This window comes from Thamnophis elegans, chromosome 3 (genome assembly GCF_009769535.1).
Source record: "Thamnophis elegans isolate rThaEle1 chromosome 3, rThaEle1.pri, whole genome shotgun sequence".
Classification (NCBI taxonomy): domain Eukaryota; kingdom Metazoa; phylum Chordata; class Lepidosauria; order Squamata; family Colubridae; genus Thamnophis; species Thamnophis elegans.
Window position 1 is genome coordinate 102,407,824 of NC_045543.1, and position 21,166 is coordinate 102,428,989.

General features: G+C 34.7%; 1 protein-coding gene across 5 annotated transcripts in view; it reads right to left on the reverse strand.

Annotated features, from left to right (window-relative positions):
* The window catches only part of PAM (peptidylglycine alpha-amidating monooxygenase), a 140,035-nt gene that overhangs the window by 113,293 nt on the left and 5,576 nt on the right, over positions 1 to 21,166 (reverse strand). The window contains exon 2 of one of the 5 annotated variants that reach the window (XM_032213396.1): positions 3,698 to 3,867. The exons of the other annotated variants lie outside the window; for them this stretch is intronic. The gene's annotated coding sequence lies outside the window, so the exon portion shown is untranslated. The remainder of the gene's footprint in view (positions 1 to 3,697; positions 3,868 to 21,166) is intronic. 5 annotated transcript variants of the gene reach the window in all.

The window sequence follows — 21,166 nt, forward strand, 5'->3', positions numbered from 1 at the left end:
TCTTTCCTCAGTTTCATTTTCAAGCAGTGTATCCAGTGTCATTCTTATGCAACCCTGGCTTAGAACCAGACCTTATTTTCTTCTAACATCTGTTTGTTTAGATGGTGTTGAGCCTATTTCAGAAATTGTAAATTTAAGTCATTTTAAATGAGTTTATTTAATCACTTATCTGGTAATATAAATCCAGAAGTACGAATGTATATCTGTTCCCTAGACTTTACTATCTAGAATGCCAATGAGTCAAGCAGCTGGTACTCTAAAGTATTGATTTTTAACTACTTATCATGGAGGAGCTTCAATTAGAAGATTGTCACCTATAATAAAGCAGCTGAATACTGGTGCGTTAGAGTGTCTAGTAAATAAATCCTTATACTAGAAAAGCCAAATATGAACCCAGTTACCTTCATTTTCAATGTATTATGGAATGAATAACATTGAACATTTGAAGCTATCAAAGTAACTGAAAAAATAACTGCCAAATATTGTTTTAGACATATTGCTTAATCTAGAAAAATATTGAGTATGATTGTTGTTTTTTTGTCAAAACAAAGCTCACAAACCAAACCAAAAGCAAGCATCTTAAAATGAAAATATTATTTGACTGAACAATAAACATTTCCAATAAAATCAGATGAACCTTCAAATTATTATTGCTTCCCCTCATTTATTTCCTTTATTTTTTTTATATTAGTGTCACTTCCAAGCCAACTAGAAGTATGATATAAATTCCACTTGAGGATTGGTGGTCATTTAATGTTTTTCCAATTGAAAATATATGAGAAAAGGAATTGAGGGACAAAAAAGAAAATGAAAATTGAGAAACGTAAAGATTTTTTAAAATTTTAAAAATATATTTGGCAATTTGCTTGAAATTTTTTTTATAAAAATATTTCATGTTCTATGGATATCTAATTATATTCATAATTTAACCTGTAAAGTGCTCTCAAAATAAGATTGGATAGCCAGATTGATAATTTTGTTTTTTAATATAATTTATAACCAATTTGGAATGCCACCTGATTCTGGACAGTGCATTGTATAATATTAAAAGCAAATAAAAACAACTATTGATGTAAATTGATAGTAACACAAAAGAAGCAAACTACCTCTATCTATGCAAAAAAACACGTGTTAAGGGCTTTTTAAAATAAGACAAACTTTCATAATTTCCTCTTTTCATTTAATTGTTTATTATATGAGAATCATTAAACAGTGAATCATGTATTATTGAATTCAGATTATAACTGAGTGCAGTGATGTTTATGCCTCAGAAAATAAGAACTGTTAATGCTATAATGATTAAGTAAATTGAACCTTATAAATGAGGGGAGGAAAGTTTACATCAATGTTAGATATGATTTATGAAATGTTAATGAACATACAGTATGTCTGTTTAAGCTGCACAATTAATACTTTGCATAACACTGATAAATAGTTGCAAAATATATTGAACTGTTTTATGAGAAAGATTTCGATCTTTGGAATTAATAGCCTCTACTGTTTTGTCATTTGTTGTTATTTCTTTATAAATGTTGGAAAAGAGGATAAAAGGGAAAAGGGGGAAAAGATTGGTATTGTATTTGATTTTTAACTTACCTCTTCTTTATATTCTGACCAATTTACAGTGTTTATAACTATTTAGATCCCTGCCTCCCTTTAAAACATACAGAAAACCTGTTTCGTAGAGTGGTTATACTGGCATAGTGTTTAATGAAACTGGGATACTATGAGTTCAAGTTCTTCTTGGGCACATATCCAGATGCGTTACCTTGAGCCTAGGAAAGAGGCAATGACAAACCACTTATGAAAAATCTTGCCAAGAAAACTTCAGGAACTTGCCCAGGCTGTTTCCAAAAAAAGGATACAATTAAACAGAAGGGGGAAATAATTGTAACTACTGTATTTCTATTAGCCTTGCTAAGCGATTTATTGTACCCAGTTTGTTAAATTGCTTTTAATGTAAAGTTTGAGTTACTGTAAACTTTGCACTGTTCTTAAATAAACATCTAAAAGACATCTAAGAAACTGGGCTTTGCTTCTAAATATATTTCTGAATATACATTTGTTGCTAATCCTTTAATAACTGTCTTCTAGAGATAAATATTAAGTGCTGGGGAGAAAAGGTTGCTAATGTGTCCAGCTTCAACTTTTTAGACAAAAAAGTCAGTTCTAAGAAGTGGCAGACAGAAATAGGCCTTGAAATACATCCTCACAAATTTTTGTAGTTGTACTCATCTTCCATCTTCTTGGAAGATCTAATTAGAGCAGCATGGTTAAAAAGACTCAGAAAGCCCCCCAGGACTCTGGATTTTATCCAAGTAATTTTTTTAAAAAAATGTGCCAATGAAAGTACTATTTTAATAAGGTACAGTAATTATCTTCTCTTTAGAGAGAAATCAGTTTTGATTCAGACTCTACATTTTGATATGGTGGAATGTTTGCAAAGTTGTTAAGCAAGATGTATTTTACTATTCTGAGCATAAAATCCTCAGTGAAGTTAGCATTGCTCCTTTCTCTATATCTTTATTCTGCCAAGGAGTATATGTGGTATATCTAGTATTGCTTTTTCCTTTATTCTTTTAGTCTCTCTAGGCTTACCATTTCACAGAGCCAATTGTGTGTCTCATAAAGGAGACTCTAAACCATGGAAATCTATTTGATCATGTTTAAGAGAGTGGCCACAATTCATGTTGGTGACATCCCTTAACACTGCAATTTTTTTAATGTGCAAATCTTGACATCTCTATTTTTGTCTGAGTCAAGTATGCATCCGCCTGAAAAGACCAAGGTCAGATGGAAGACTAACATTAAGTAATGCAATAATCGTACTTCCAAGATTACTTTTTAAAACCAAAATGAAATTAATACTTCCTGTGTATTTGGCAACATTCAATCTCTCTCTCAAATACTTGGAATGATGGTTTCCTTCTACATTTAATTCCATTTAGACTAACTACCATTGCTTCACATTTTTATAAATTGATAGAAAGTTTCCCATCTCTTAGAATATGTTATTAAACTGATGCATATATTTGTGAGCCTTAAGTGCTATTTGCTTCAAAACACACAGATAAAGCAAATTTTAAATAGAAGAAACAATGGAAGAGGCTGTCATCTTATTATGTAAACTGTCTACCATTATGATTTCATTAAATTAAATATTTCATCTGAGACAACATAATATATATTTCTATGTCTTATACACATTGAGTGCAAATAAAAGAATTTGGACCGAGCGTAGCATATGCAGCAACTAAAACAATGCTAATAAAAATCAGTTAAGCAATTTAATTCTCAACAGAAAAAATATAGTATTTTATATGAAAAATAATGCAAAGTGGGATGTGTAAGAATGTAACAGATGTGCTTTGAAACATGCATTGACACAAACAAAACATCCCTGTTTAAATAATTAAAGCAACTGCATTTTTGGCAAGACTAGCACAATTGCTTTGATGCCCTTCTCTGCAAAAGACACAGCTGCTTTAACCACTTAAAATGAAGTACTTTGTTTACATGCCTGTGTATTGCAAAGAACTTATTTTCAATGCTCCACTTTTTTTCTTTATCTCTGAAAGGTGACAGAAATATATATAGCTGTATATTATATTAATTGTATTAATAAATTAAACCATACTGACTTGATACAATATTTGTTATAAATATAAGGAAGAACAAATATAAAAAAACGAGTTACCAAAATTCATAAAGGTTAACGTGATGTGGAGTTCACAAGCAAAAATTTCTTCGACTATACTGGGAGCAGGCTTTGCAGCTAAAATGACAGATGTGCAGATCAAGAAATTGAACAGTGTCTCTCAGCTGTCAGCAGTGCTCCTCCTCCAAATCTTCCATGGAGCTATCTGCCTTTTAAACATAAAAACGCCAGATAAGATGTTTTGCAATTCATAATATTTAGTCTTTTTAGAACAAGAAAATCCAGGGTGCTTGCTTTTGACTTTGTCTTTTACAAAAGAAATGATAACAATGCCTCCATATTAGCAAAAGAGGAAGGGAGGGAAAGATAGGGCAAGTGTTATATCCAATAATTATTTAAATACACAGTTATAGAATTATGCCCAGTTCTCCTGTACTTCACTATAAAGTGAATACATACATTTCAATGTAACAGGCTTTTACAAATATATAAGTACAGTATGTTCAACCAAAAATGGATCCAGAAAATGCTGGGCAAATAATTCTGGTAGATTTTGATGTTCTACATGCCTGGAAAAAAAGGTCACTCAAGTTCTTTAAAAATTCATGTACGCTGCATAGTATTAGAGCTAGAAAAACAATAAGTATGTCATCATACCTTTCATCACATTTTAGAAATAGGAAAGGGACAGAATATAATTTTCATGTAACACATACATAATAACATTGTGGTACTTTTTCCTCTAAGAAAAAGCCCATTTCCAACAAAATTTATTTTTTCAACTAGAGGCCAAACAAGTAAACCATATGCAGAAAAAATTTGCTGCATTCAATTATAGTCAAAAGCTCTTTCAGGGATTTAGCCTGCATGATCAGTGAACAAAGAAAACGAAGAGAGGGAGGTATTCTCCCCATGTATTTTCATCCAATATCTGGATCATACAAAGGTAAACAAAGAGTTTACCTAAATGGAATATGAGATTCTCAATCACATGGGCTAGATCCTCTATGAACACTTTGTACACATTGATCAGGCAACATTTACGTGGTATGTTAACATGCCAGAAAGGCTAAACAAAGCTCATCTCACTATATTGTATAAAGAGTGTCCATTTATTTTGCCAGTATGATTATATTTATTTCATTTCTATAATTTCCTATATCAACAAGTGGCTTACATCATAAAACAGTAAAAACAAATTAAAAACAATTAAAATAATACAAAATAAATGTATATGGTAACTGAATAGAACTATTGCCATGAATGTTAATACAGCCAAGAAATGCGGTCCTTAACATTATTTGGCAACCCAGGTTTGGGCACACAACCAAGTCTTCATGGTCTTCATGAAAGACCAGTAGGATCACGGTTATCCTAATATTTAAAAGGAGAATATTCCAGAGGGCAGAGACTACAGAAGAAAAGGCACAACTCCTGGTTTGTGCCACCAACATTCCTTCACAAGCAAGACCCATAACATGCCCAACCCATGGGGATAAAACTGAATGAATAGAAGTACCTGGAAGATGATGGTCCCTCCTGTAACCTATCCCCAAGCCATGAAGGGCTTTCAGGATCATGGCCAGAACTTTAAATTGCACCCGGAAGAATACTGGTAACCAATGCAATTCACACAGTAGTTGTTTTATATGTTGAATATTCAAACCTTTTACTATACATGCAGCTACATTTTGCATCAGTTGAAGCTTCTGAATGCTGTTCAAGTGCAGCCTCATGTGGAGCATGTTGAAGTAATCCAGGTGAGAGGTCACAAGGGCATATGTGAATACAAGCAAAGCTTCCCAATCCAAGAACTGGTGCAAATGACAACCATGGTTGCGAACTGAGCAGTGCTAAGAAGATCCCATCTGGCTGCATCTGGGGCAGTTCACGCTAATACGACTATGAAGTGCAATTCTGAACTGCTAAACTATTAAGTGACTTATTTTTGGTTTTGAAAACAGAACATCAGAAGTGTACCATTTGGTATCAGGGACATACAACTTTATTCCAGAATGAGACCCACATTTGATCTTACAGTGGCAAGCCACTGAAACCACACTCCAAAATCATGGAGAACAAGACAAAAAAAATGCAAGACAAGTAATTTCACTTAACTGACAAATGCACTGTATATAACTGTTCAAATACAGCTACTATAATTATTAATTACCTCTTTCTGTCACCTTATAAACTCCGATTTGATAGCAATACCTGGAGGAGCTTGAGGACTGTATGCAACCTGGAGACTCAGAGTCTGACTCAGAGTTTAAAGAACAGAAAATTGAAATGATAAAGCATTATGCTTTCAATGCCATTGTAGTGTAGCCAAAGCTGAATAGCACTGTAAAAAGAAGCGGCATTTATTTCCTCCTTGCCTAAATAATATGGTTGACATTATTTTAATCACCAGCTAAGGTTGGACTTTATAGACTATATAGGGGTTCATAGAGGATGTATTCCTAGGTATTATGTACTGGTAAGAGAGAGACAGTTTGGTATAGAGATTCAGGCAGTGATAGCGAACTTTTTCGCCTTGGGTGCCAAAAGCATGTGCGTGTGAGCTATTGCACACGAGCATGTGCCAACCCCATAATTTAATGTGCATGCATGGGTGACCCCCTCCCATTGTCCCACACATGTGCACATGGCTTTCTTGGAGCCTAGGAAGGGCAAAAATGGCCTTCCCTGCCCCCTGGAAGCCCTCCATAGGCCAGAAATGACCTGTTTTCTGGCTTCCGGGTTACTCGTTGGGCCGTTTTTCTCCCTCTGGAGGGCAAAAAACAGCCCAACACACAAACCGGAAGTCTGTTCCCAAACTTATGGTTTGTAACCAACATGCAAACCAGAAGTCCGTTCCCAAACTTCCAGTTTGCATGATGAGCAAGAGGCGAAAAATGGCTGAAAATCAAGGCTGAAAATCAGCTGGCCAGCAGACTGGAGCTGACAGGGCAACGCCTATGGTGCCACCTGTGATACGTGTGCCATTGGTTTGCCAGCATGGGGTTAAGGCATCAGGAGTGAAATGAGGCATCAGGAGAGAAACCAGGCATCAGGGAATCCTGCCTTGGTCATAAAAGCCAGTTGGGTGACTTTGGACTTAGTCATTCTCTCTCAACCCAAACCACCTCACAGGGCTGTTGTTGTGGGGAAAATAGGTGGAGGAAGGTGTACTAGGTATATTCGCCACCTTGAGTTGTTTGTAAAAATAATACAAGCAAGATGCAAATAAATAAATGATAAATATAAGATTTTTATATATATAGGCTTGCCTTTACAGGTAGTCTTCAAGTTATAACAGTTCACTTAGTGACCGTTCAAAGTTACAACAGCACTAAGAAAAGTGACTTATGACTGTGTTTCACGTGTACTAAACTGAGCCATTTTCATTTCTCATTTTAAACACCTGCAATACAACACATTCAGCAGCACTATAAGAGCCAGAATTGTTGAAATTTGATACTTAAAAAGAAGAAATTGTGTGTGTGTGTGTGTGTGTGTGTATGTGTGTGTGTGTGTGTGTATTGTGAACTGCACTGAGATATAAAAGAACAACATCTACATTTTAATAAGTAAAGTGCAAAATATTTGGGCACAGCATCCCTTTTAAATGAATACAATTCTGCGTATGCATTCAATGTTTAAAGTTTTTGAAGATAAAATATTCTTTCTAGATAATCTTAAAAAGATCTGTTTCTACAAGAGTTAAAAATCAGCAGGTGAGTAAGCAAAGAATTTCAATTGATTTCAAAGACTAAGCCTATACTTCTAAGTAATAAATCTATAGGAAATAAGACAGATGCTGTGAAGGATTCTTTTTAATGAGCCAGTAGAAATTTTAATCTATGTTTGCACTAACAAGCTCTAGAATAAAAAACAACCCTAGCTCATAAATGCATGTCACTTCAAAGCATGAAAATACCTTAAAGTGAAGGTAAAGCTGAAGTATTTAATCTAGCAAGATAACCCCATTTCTGAATTTTCTAATACCATATAACATGATTAAAAAAACTATTGAGGTATCAGAAATTTTAAATATAAAATATCTGCCATCTGCTTTAAAATTTATTTATTCTAAAGAAACATAGATAGTTTTAAAACCATGATGAAATACAAGTTTCTGAAGTATTTTGACAACTTATGACAACTTACTGTTTCCCAGTTTGGTATCTACCAAGTTTTTTTAGCTAAAATTCACATCATTATCAGCCACATCAAATACACTATTGTAGTTGAGGGTGATATTAACTCTGTACATCTGGCAAAACCAGATTGAAAAAGCTACCTTAAAAATCAACAAACACTGCAATATATTTTCATATTTAATGTTTAATAGGAACCATTTTTATTTCTTTCCATTAGCCTTATAGGAGCACATATAAGGAACATGGACAGTATGAAACATGCATGAGGACAAAAAGAGACAAATGTTACTTGTTTTCATTTATTTTTTAAAAATGGCCCTAAATTTAAGACAATCCCTTGTGCAAACAAGAGACAATTTTTGAAACAGCTTTCAAGGGAATAGTGCTTCTCTAATACTTTAAGAAGTGTTACACTGTCACACTTTGCAAACTGTCCTTTTCAAATGCTCTAAAGTTTAATGTTAAATATATGTAAGCTCTATATAGAAGTTTTCTATTACCAGAGGAAACAAGACAGCACCCATTAAAGTGGAGATTTCAGTCCTCTTAGCCATTTCTAATCCACATAGCAACCTATCAAATTCAACCCTAGATTCCTATATACCTGGACAGTATTTTCATGATATACAACCATGATTTTTCACAGAACCTGCAGAAACAGAAAATATATCCTGCTCCATATGTTCAGTCCAAACACATACAGGCCTACAGTTTGATCTCCATTGTCTCCCTCAATACAAGGACAAAAGGACAAATAGAAAATAGGGGAGGACTATCCTTTTAAGTTAAGAAACTTCACTGTGAAGCAAAAACAATTTTTGCAGTACATTTTTTGGAGATTATACATAGAACTAAGGGGATTATTTCAGAGGTGGGTTGCTGCTGGTTCAGCCCGGTAGCGATCCAGGCCTGCCACATCCCTCAACTGGTTCCTTCGCCACCGCTGGGCCACCGCCATTTTGGATTTCAGTGACTGTGCATGCACAGTTTACTGTAAATTGCTCTGTGCATGAGCAGTCACTGAAATTCAAAATTCCAACCCATCCCTGAATTAGTTCAGCGTTGCTTTTTAAATGTATGGGATTTATATGGTTCAGTAATCATCTCAAATTTCCCAGCAATTTCTGTTTTCTTTTTAATAGTTTTAAAAGTGCAATCCTAAAGCTAGGCTTTGTTTTCCTCAATGGTACTCACCACAAATAGTTTTAAGAATTCTCATGCATTTTCATTCATCACTGTAAGCCATGATTACGGTACTTGAACACCATGACTTACTGATTTTAATAAACAGCTTCAAAAAAGGCATGAAAGAGCTAAATTGAGAGGCCAAATAATAATAAATATATACTAAATCAGGTTGGGAATAGAGAGCAACTCAAATTCAGGTTAACAAAATACTACCACCGTGTTCATGTAACATGATATGTCCAAACAACAAATAACCCTGTGGTAGATTAACATGATGGTATGATTCACATAATTTGCTAAAACAAGCCTATGTTACTATAATTCAGAAAAACCTCAATCCAATTTTAATATAATGCCGATGGTTTTACAAACAGAATGAAAGAATATTACCATATTTGTCCAAGGCATTTGCATATGAATATATAAGACAATTTTACAAACATGCTATAAAGGAATATATAAAATTATCCATTCATTAAATACAATAAGAAAGGAAAGGTGATTTAAAAACAGGTGTTTAAATTGTATGATATAACAAGCTATAGGTCTCTTGGTGCTATTTTATGAAGAGTAGGATAAAAATACATTAAACATTATTGTGAAGTATAATGATAAGTTATGTATTATATTTTATTTTATTTTATTACTTAGCTACTAGATTTATATCCTGTCTTACATTCAGGAGATGAAGGCAACATATATAGAACTCCATCCCTATTTTTGCTTCTAAGAACAATCTTTGTGAATTTATCTACTACTGAAAGAAACTCAAGTTCTGTAGTTATTGCAAGTTAGAACCAGAAAAAGAAAGACTCTTCATGCAATCTCTCTCCTGCTCAAGATTGAACAACATAAAGTTTTATTTTGGTTCTGTTCAGTTTCCAAGTCAACCCACTAGCTACACAAATGACCAAGCTCAAATTATTCTACTTCAAATACATTATGCAAAGACTTACCTCTTTAGGAAAGTAAGAAAGATAGAAAGGGGAAAGGTAGAAAGGAAAAAAAAGAAGAGGATAAGCAACAACGAAGTGGATGGACTTAATGATGATGAATATGCCATTAGGAAAGCTAAAAGACCAGGTTAGGGACAGATCATCATGGAGTAAATCTATATGAATGCTATGAGTAGCAGAAACATGATGGCACATAACCAGTCATTCAGAACCCAGACATCCACAGGCTCCACTGTTCTTGTCAAAATGAGGAAAACAGTGTCATACATGAAAAGTTATAATGTGTGTATAAAGGGGTAGAGCCTATATTGCATTGCATGATCCTGATGTCATTCATCATTTGTCTCTCTGCTTCCCCCTGCAGATTTATGATGCTCCAAGATGAAGAATTATCTGTTACATGAAATGCACACCATGATAATACAAGGAACGTAACAATGTCATAATCTCTTCCCCCCTTTCTTCCAGACCACCTTTCTCACAGAGTTGCTGTTGCAAAAAATGGAATAAGTTGTATTATGTCCTGCCATGAGCTCTTGAAATGAAAGATGGGATTTAAATATAACAAAAAATTGCTATGTCAACAAGCACTTGTCTTATTTTTGACAACAAAAAACTTTCCAGAATGTATCAATAATTATATTTGTCAGGTGTGGGAATGTGATACCTACAAATACACAAGACAAAGAGCAAAGAATCAATGATTGTGTTTTTATGTCATTAACTTGTTTATTGTGTAATTCAATTTTTAAACAAGCTAGGATGACTTCTTATGACAGCAACAAATCACAGTAAGCTTTATGTTCTTGTCTTTTCCTTCCTTCTGGAAAACTCAGAGAACAATTTTTTTTTGTTATGTCCCAAAGCTACGCTGCTCTTAAACATTGTTAGACATAACACACAATAGAAACCATACTGGAAAAAATATTTACTCAAAATGCATACAATAACTTTATTAGACCAAACATATTTTAGTAGATGTATTTAAATGTTCTAAAATTCTTTAAAATTTTAGGTCTCGAAAAAAGATGGCTGGGGGGAGATATGAGAGTTTTCTTCAACTACCTGATGTTACCATCTGCTCATCTGGCACTATCTGTTCTAAAATAAGGGTTTAGTCAGACCATTGTCCTTCAATGCTTAGGATGCAAATTATCAGGCCCTGAAAATTTAAATTTTAGGAAATCATATTTCTTCCGGTAGTAATCTTGGCCTTTTCCTCCTGCTTACTACCACTTCCTGGAGAAAAACAAAATTCTTGTTGAAGAAGACTGAATAAAAGAGAAGTTTAAATAGTTTTGCTAGTGTTTTGCTTCAATGAGCATACTACTTTTTCCATTTCCTTTTATTTTGAGCATACCTAAAGAAGCCCTTGATGTTATACTTACAACCTTTTATAAGACCAATCCAAATTTTCCCTTTCTTAACATGATCTCTACAGTTCTGGAATACCTCTTTGCATTGTTCTTTGGTAACATGGCCATCTTCCCTCTCTGATATGTGTTGTTTCTCATTTTCAAATCTTTACTTTCTGTGGCCATATTTGCTTTTGATATACTCTTTTAAATTAGCTTTTATTCATCAGACTAAATAGTTAAAGCACAAGAGAAAGGAGGTGAAAAACTGTGACCGATGTTCCACATAATTACTGTACCAGTTGCATTGTTAAGTGGAATCAGAGAATGCAATTTGGATACTGTCTGATACTGAAAAATGTAACACATATAATTCAGCTTTGAAAATGTGCACAAGTTACTAGACCACCAGATAGAATATGTCTAGTTTTCATATAAGTGGCTATGTAAAAATAGATATATTACAAGTTATTCTATAGTAGTTTTTATCTGATGCCTCTTTACCACAGACAAATGTTGTCTCCACTGCTTAAAAATAAATGAACAAAAAAAATTATGTAATCATTGGTCATTAACCACTAGAAGTATTATATATTACAACTGAAAGTTTTCAAAGTGCTTTGAAGATTTTTAAGTAAGTCATTATTTAAAGAAGGGGTAGACCATCCATGTGTGATCTTTCAGTTATTACTAAATTGTAACTTCTATTATTCCTTACCATATAGCATTCTAACTAAACATCGTAAGGGCTTATACCCAATAAGTTCTAGATACTATCCACAAGTAATGTTCTACCAATCCCTGTATGCCAGTGAAGGAGTAACGTGGAAAATCTTACCCGGCAACTGACTTTGTCTTATATAACTTATACTCTTAGCTTCTATGCTGAAGTAGTTGCCTCCTTCAGTGCATATAGCTAAGCAGCAATGTTAGTAAATAAAATTGAAATACTTTTTAAAATAACATTACAAAAAATGCTATAGATTCATATATAATTCAAGACTTCTATTAATTCTTTCTCAAAATTACACTGCCTAAAACTATACACAAAGAGTCTTCTTCTATGTTCACCGCAATCATGATTCATACTATCTAGAGTGACTTTACAATATACCATCCAAAGTCTGACTGAAGATATTTAATATCAATATTAATGCTATTTGAAATGAAGTTGAAGGGATTTCTTTATATAGCACTTTTGAAAGAAGAACAGTTTTGATCATAGCACTGTTAGTTTTAGGTTATAATATGTATTATACGCAGTAAGTACTTACCTTGCGCACCTAGTTGTCTTACATAATGCTAAGTAGAAGAGGATTTGCATGGGCTTATGATTTTTCAGGAAGGGTGAATCATCTTCACGTAGATGCTGTGAATAACCCCTGTTATGCATACTGACATCATCAGTAAAGGCTTCGAGGCAGGGGATACCATGGTAACCAAGCAATGTGCTGAGGGACAGAAGCCTTTAATTGCTTTAACAACTTCCCAGGGCTATGGATACTGGATCTCAATCTGCCTAGTAGGAAATGAAGGTTGTCAGAAATATAGCAATTTGCAGCACCAATTCCAAAGAACTCAATGAATCCAGGGTCTATTAATTCAGACATAATTTTTAACAAGTGTCATCACCTGTATCAATTACTGACACCCTCCTGGTATCTGCCAACTCTGTATAACTTAGAGGTAAAATAACAATGTTGTCAAGTAGAATTTTCTTAGCCATCCCAAAGCTTCATTATTTATCAAGTTACTCATACTGTCAAGGCTGTCACTAAAACAACAAATACTATTTTCTTGTCTTGCCTTTTAATTTTTTTATTAAACCTGGATATTGGTTACATTTAAAGACTAAAAAATCACCTTATGTAAAAATGTTTTCAAAGTTTCTGTACTGTTCAGTTTTTGTACTGTTCATTATTACTATTATAATCTTTCTTGTGACTTAAATGTTACAGGTTTACAATTGTTTCCTGGATGTCTTGACACCTAAAAGGGCAAAACTGAAAGTAATGAGGGGAAACTGTGTGTGTGTGTGTGTGTGTGTGTGTGTGTGTGTGTGTGTGTAGAATATCAAGACTCTCGTAAGAAGATCTTCACATGTTTTGTTTAAGGAATACTCATTTTGGAAAATATTTGTAATAAACATTTTAATTTGCAGAAGCCAGACATCCAAAGTCCAAAACAAATATTCAATTTATTTTCAGTATCATTCCTCATATATGGAGTTTCTCTGTGTTATGATGGTTCTTGTGTGTTTGTGTACAAATAGTGATTTAACTTCATCATTAATTCTCAGAAGAAAGCATTAAAAACATAGTATGTATCTGATCTGCGATGCTTAACATTTTTTGTGGGATATGGAGCTCAAGAATTTTAGCCACCTGGCAATTGTTTGACATGGGCTGAAAAAAGAACATACACATATCCCCAAGACAGTTCTAAAGAATGGCTGAATGATTACATGAACAGCAATACTGTTTGGAAGCTGAGTTGTAGACTGAAGTCAATTAGTGATAATGTGGCACTCCTTAATGAGAGATATAGGACAAGATTATGGAGTACCTTGTCTGTTAACAGGCTTATATTAGAATAGCTAAGGGAATGTGGTAGATATGCTTGGAGATGGCAGAGATTTTACATTTTGTACTTGCAAGACAAAGAAAGGTTTTTAATTAGAAATGTGTAACCAGGTGAAATCCCTAAGTGTGCAAGCTGTTTAATTCACAATTTGCCTTCCACAGCTATGGCACAATCCCAGGAAAAGCTGGATTTGATTTAAGGAACTGCTGATTAGTTTAAGTGTTTGCAGGGAGATGCTATGTTCATTTCTACCACCATCAACAACAAGCTGCACAGTTCAATATGCACTGTATGTATATATTATTGTAAAACCAATTATTGAAGATGAATTTAGAAATAATGTGATACGATATGACATAACAAGTTGTATTATAATTTTTAAAACCTTCCCTTTTTTAAACCAAGTAATTCCTTAATTTGGGGTAGAGCAACTGTTTAAAGCTGAGCATTTACTGGCCAGATCCCCTTCCTGATGCCTATGCAGAGTTCGCAGATTTTTCTGTTAGTGCCCTGAGAAAGAAATATCTGCCGCTACCTAAAATTGAATTCCCAATCTTCTGAGTGGGAGGCAAACGTCTTCACTACTAGGTCATCAAACTGGTATATAAGGTATATTATAACTATATTAATATTAAAAATTATATTATTCTTCAATAATTGATTTTATAATGCAAATAAATAATAAAAGCTAAACTTTACTGAATAGAAAATGTAAAAGCATCAGATTTGCAAGCTCAACAAAAAAAAAGATAGTGACAAGAAAAAAGAGAAGTGTCACTTTTTCCTTTCCAATTAAATGGTGAACATATTTATCACATTTTAATTCAAACATATAAGGGTTATCAGTTAAGAGTGGTTATTGTGAAAGAGTATTTACCAAAAATTGAACCTAGTATGTTATGGAAAGCAATGGTATATTCCTTGTAATATGCCAAGATTCAAACTGCACTTAATAAACAAAGTCACCTTCTGTGCTATTGTGGAGAGCCATATTTATTACCTTCTTATAGCTGAATAACACATGATGTCAAAAGTGCAGCTTTGTTCTGTGCAGCAATAAGTATGTGCTATAACATGTAGCAAACCGCATCTCTTACACTAGCTTATTAAAAAGACCAAAAAAAATGTGAGTATTATTGCACAAATCATAGAAAGTTAGCAGTGGACTAGAAGGCCAATCACAACATTACTGAGCAGACATCAGAGAATAAAGCTCTTTTTGGAGTTAGCTAAGTAGTGGCACCCTCAAATACTTCATTATATTATTTATATGGATAGTCTGAGCAGCCACCACCATTTGAACTTATTAGCAATATGGAAAGTCAATGATGATGCCAGCAATTAAGATTTCGGTAGTGCAGGGGAGCAACTGGCGGTCACAAAGACGAACAGAAAACAGTAATCTTAATAATGACTAGATGCATACAATACATTAGTGCATGAAAAAGGAGTTTTAAAACTACAATGAAGACCACCCTAAAGCCACCCTCTGCCCCCATTACTTGAATGCAAGATTTTATTTTAGATTGTCCCTACTGAAGGATATTCGTATTGAAGTAATTTGTAACAGATATGAAAAAGTAAGGCTTTTGACTTTAGTAATAAATGAATGTCTAAGCAAAGATACATTTTTAACTGTAAGAAAAAAAAGTGGGGAACAATGCTTCCAAAGGAAAAGAAAACTGATCTGAGGAAAAATGGTATACTTATTTCTCTGACATGGACAGGTGGGACATCAGAATGAAGGCTGGATAAAACAATGCTTAATGTTTATCATAATAATGCTGATGTGCACACTATTCTAATATTTGAAAGCGATTACAACAAATTGAAATCTAAACTAGACCCATACCTTTTAACCATGTATCAAAAATCATCTAGTCACGCTGGGTGATTGTGAACTCACTACAAATGGGAAGGCACTCTATATATTATAAAAACAGCAGTAGTACCAAATCCCTGAAGAACCATCCTGAACCTAGAAACATCTGAACTGTTACAACCAGTAAATCATATTGACACTGCACTTAATAAAAATGCATAGCCAGTAGCAGGTACTACGAGATATCTACCAGCAACATTGAGAATAAACTGACTAGTTGACTAGGAAAGAAATCAATTATCTGTTGTACTTAAGATCAAACTACATGAGTTCATTGCATGGTTATAGTTCACAAGAGACATGAATGTCTAACTATTTGCTTCCCACTCATCTGCAAAATTAAATAAGTGTATTCACCGAGATGATTATGACATCCCAACATGAACAGGGCTCTACAGAAATGGAAGGCAAGTTTGGGCCCTTATCACTGAATTAAGAAATCAACTTTTATGTATATTTAATATGCCATGTAGTCACTGTCAGTTTGGTATAGATAGTAAAGCACTAGGCTACAAACTAGTAGTCCAACCTTAGGCACAAAGCCAATTGGGTGAGCTTGGACCAATTACTATATCAGCCTTAGGAAGTAAGCATTGACAAGCCACTTGTGAAATAGCCTGCCAAGAAAACTTGTGCAGACAGAAATAAAAAAAAAACTGACTCAAAGGCACACATAGATGGTCAATGCAATTTTAAACGCATGCCCTTTGGGTTATGTTCTGCATCTGAAGCATGTCATCCAACCATGCACCAACCAATGAAATGTATATGAGGAGCCAAGTTATATAATGTATGGACGGCATACTTGAAATGGGCGCTATGAAAGAAAAAGCATGACAATTAAAACTGAAAACAGAAAAAGGCAAGTCTTCAAACATTAAATTGGCATGTGGTGAAGAGAAATACCATCTCCTTGGGAGCACACCTCATCATTAGATAGTGAGGATTTTCAGACTCTTTCAGTGCTAAGAAAAGAAAGCTTGCCTTTAAGGGAGGAACGGAAGGATGAGGGAGATCCTGAAGTCAAGGTGACAGCTGAGAAAAAGCAAAAGAAACTGCTGCTGGACTTATATATTCCCTCAATACTTCAGAGACCTGGCCTTTAAATAGTTCACATCCTTGGTGGAGAATGGAGCTGTTCACTCACATTTAAAAAAATACCCAGGTGGGAAGTAAATGAGCAGTTATTATATAAATATAATAGAAAAGGAATGCCTAAAGTCATCAGCTGGGGCTGCCATTCCAGAATTGCCTGTAGGAGAAGGAATGAGCAAAATGATATAAACTTCTATTGTCAAGACAGCTTCTAGTTGGATAATTTGCTTTAATAATTAAGATAGACTGAAGTTTCAGAGAGGACTGCATTTGTTTTAAATCTGTGTCTCTTAAGAAGCTGAACAGTTTAATGAACAGTGTTCATTTGTTCAACAAATGGTTGCCCAACTCACACCCTGGGTCAATACAAAATTATGTAATTCCACCGTGTAAGAAGCCATATCTCTCTCATGTCAGCAACCACACCATCACCTCAGCACTTGGTTGGCTCTGTATCACCATAGGTTCCCCAGGCCTATTGATAGAAAAGTATCAAGATAGTGTTGTGTGAATAAGCTATTTTGTTTTAAAAGAAACAATGCAAGAAAGGGATGTAAAGAAGTTGAACCTTGTTCATATTAAGGCAAGTAATGGAATGTTCCATGTAATCTGTTAAGTTCCTTCCTTTTCCGGGTCAGAATTGAGTCCAAGCTGATCTTAATAAATACAATCAGTTCACCACTTGTTACATTAAGTCCTCATAAATGAAGAACACAGATATGCTTTGCTATTATTTCTCTAAGCTACAGATGGAGAAATTGGGATCCTTTACATGCTGACTCAACTGTAAGCAGCCCAAGCAACCATGAATAAGAATGGAATAGACAAATGGATAAAATGGGTTCAGAGACAGGAAAACCCCAAATTAACCTCAAAACAAATTTAATGGGTATAGTGCTTAAATGACATGGTTTCCAATTATTTTTTTCTTCTTCAAATGGCCTTTACCAGGGAAAACTAATTATTCCACCAGATACACTTTAAAATGTTATTCTCCCTAGGTTTAACAGAACTAAAAACAATATTAAATGATCTTTGGTTTTACTATTTCTCGGAAGATCATGGTTCATAACTGAAGTGTGATATGATATTTAAGCAACTAGCTCAAGCAATTCCATCACTTCCCTCTGCTCCCATCCCATGTGCAAAAGGCGGTCCTTATTTAGTTGCCACAATTGGGACTGGCAATTTAGTTGCTAAGTGAAATGGTTGTCAAGCGGAACTGTGATTGTGCTTAGGATCTTACTTCAGCAATCCTTTGCTTTGCAGGCTCTTAAATGATTGGTTGTAATGTTGCTTTCATTATATTTGTAACTGCAAATGGTAACTAAATGAGGACTATGTGTATAAGATATCTGTATATACAGAATGCATTCTCACACTGAGCTCTTATTCAGCCACAATAAGGTTGCATAGCAATGATGAATGCGAGCCAAATATGGAAAAGCAAGGATATCAGTCTGGCAATTAAATGTAAGTTAGCCTACTCTATTTTGTTCCCCACAGTTGTGAAAGTTGGACCTTAAAAAGCAAGACAGGAAGAAAATCAACTTGTTTGAACTGTGGTGCTAGAGAAGGTTCCTGCATATTCCTTGAACAGCATGACCAAAACATGTCCCTAGAAAGGGGGGAGGGTCACAAAACTCTGTCTCACTTATTTTGGCCACGTCATATGGGGGAATTCAGTTGAGAAAGCAATTACGTTTGGAAGAGTGAGCAGTAAAAGGAAACCAGGCCATCAAACAACACTGTGGCTGGACACCATAAAAGCTGACACCAGCCAGAGAGCATAGAAAAACTCAAAGAAGTAGTGAAAGATCAAGAGATGTGGAAAAACCTGGCCCATATAATCACTGTGAGTCATATACAACTAAATGGTTGTATCATCATCATCATCATCTCCACCACCTCCATCAGGAAGCATTACACAAACATTGATTTTATAATGCAAACAGAATGGTTTTGATTGAGTTAAAATAACTCAGCAAAAGATAAATAATGCTCAAAAGAGAAACACTACAGTTTACAGCAAAATTCTGTACCCACTGAGTCATCATTGTAGAAATATTTCCTTACCTAAATAGAGAAACAAAATGACCATGGATGGGCAAAAATCAGTGGGAATATTTTCTAACTTCCTGTCCATTTCCTTATATTTTCTTATGGGAAGTTGGCAGTGAGTGTCAGAAATTTCCTTCCTTCCTCCTTTTTACATTGTTTCTCCCTCCCTTGCTTCCTTTCTGTCTTCCTCCTTTCCTTTCTCCCTCCCTCTCTTTGTTCCTGCCTGCTCCTTTCAGCCTTCCTTCCCTCTCTACTGCTTTGTCATTCTTCCTTCCTCTTTCCCTCCTTTCCTCCCTTCCCTTGCCAGTAACATGTAACTTGCTTCCTCCTTTTTTCTCATCCCTCCCTCCCCTTCCCAGTAGGCAGATAAATGGTTGCCGATGGGTGGGAGAGGAACTGGGGGAGAATACAAGTGACTGACAAGCAAACACAGGAATTGGACCATTTTTCCACTGATTTTCTCCCTGCAAGCTTCCCATGAGCAAAACTTTGTTGTTGGGAATACGGCAAGGAGTATAGGAGCATCAGAAATCATATTGGCTCCTTCTGGGTTCCCCATCAATTTGTGCAAAAGTGCCAGGGAATCTGAAAGTGGGGATCACGTGACTGCAGTAGCACTAAAACAGCAAAAACTTTTTTCCAACATTTAATTTCCTTGGGAGTAATAGGACTGAACATTAGCCCACTGGAGGTATTTCTGTTGAAAAACCTTTTGCAGCATTTCACTCAATTGAAGGTTACAAAGTAGCAGAGAAGAAAATTTCAGTAGTATATAGCTAAATATTGATCTTAGACTACATAAGATTTTTTTTGTCAAGAACCATCAGCTTACTTTTATTATACCTGACTAGAAAAAATTAGTACCAGGGTAAACAAAGAATACCTGCTTAACTTTAGCAAAATTAGATGTAATTCTGAATGTAAGACAAAAGACAATTCACATTTCCCTAATCATACAGAAATAAAAGGCTACCACTGAATGGCTCAGATAATTATTCATACAACTATTCATTCAGAAGTAACAGAAGCATGAATTCATCCTAGTCCCTTAATAGTTCATTTAACAGACTATCACAAAATATCATGTTGGTATTATTGCAGAGAAATAGCTCAAATTACAGGTGTATACTGTTCAAGTTTGCCATACATCTAAAATATATGCTGGCTGGGGAATTCTGGGAGTTGAAATCTACACATCTTAAAGTTGTCAAGGTTGAGAAACATTGTTCGAAGAGCTCAGCAGAGAGAAAAAGCAGATATTCTTTTTTAAACTAACTAAAACAAAACAAAGAGAATGTAAACAACTGTTGTACTGAAATCTTCAGTAAAGCAATGTTAGAAACATGAGCATTCCCACCAACAGGGGATTTTGTTAAGAGAAAATGTGTTATCATAGCATCATAACACAAGATCTGCTCTTTACTTATTACACCTAACATTACAATATAAAAAGGGGGCCATCTGTCCATGCATGTTTTGTCACTTTCATATTCTTCTGTGGACCCACATGGTTAGAAATTTTTGGCACATTTTTCAAAAGCAAGTACAGATAGGCATGCATGTATTTGTGAAAACTTAAATGCGGAGCACACTGAAACAAGAAGGTATTATGGAACACTGGCCTACTCTTATATGGCCAAGATTGTTACATTCTCATGCATTACCACGTCGCACAACATGGTCGGATTTGTACAATATGGTAAGCCAAAATTTGACATTGGGTTAGAATTTTGAATGGCCCATGTCTAGGAGACATTGTAAATCGTTTTAACAACCTTGGTTGCCAATTTGTTTTGATTTTATGCTTGCTTTTAATTTGTGTGCCACCCATTGTTGCTATAAACTAATCACTCATACAAGTCAAAGAAATACATTTTTTTTCCTTAAATGTAAGAAAGCATCACAGTTTAGGATGTTACATGGAATCAAATCATTCTCTCTCAGCCAATCCAAGCTCACTGAGCTATTGTTGTAAAGATCACATCACATCAAAAGTTTACTATGACTGTTAGGCTAGAAATCAAGATAAAAGGATGATAGAAAAGTCTAAGACTGAAAAATAAAAATTAATACTAATTTTCAGACCTAAAAAGAAGAGAAAAAACTGATGACCTCCATATATAGTATGTCTATGCATAAATGTACAAGCAACTAAATAAAGTAATATGTAACTTCAAAGACTTCAGATTTGCAATATACTAAACTTTATTTTAATGCCTCAATAATCTAAGGTGGCCAGAACT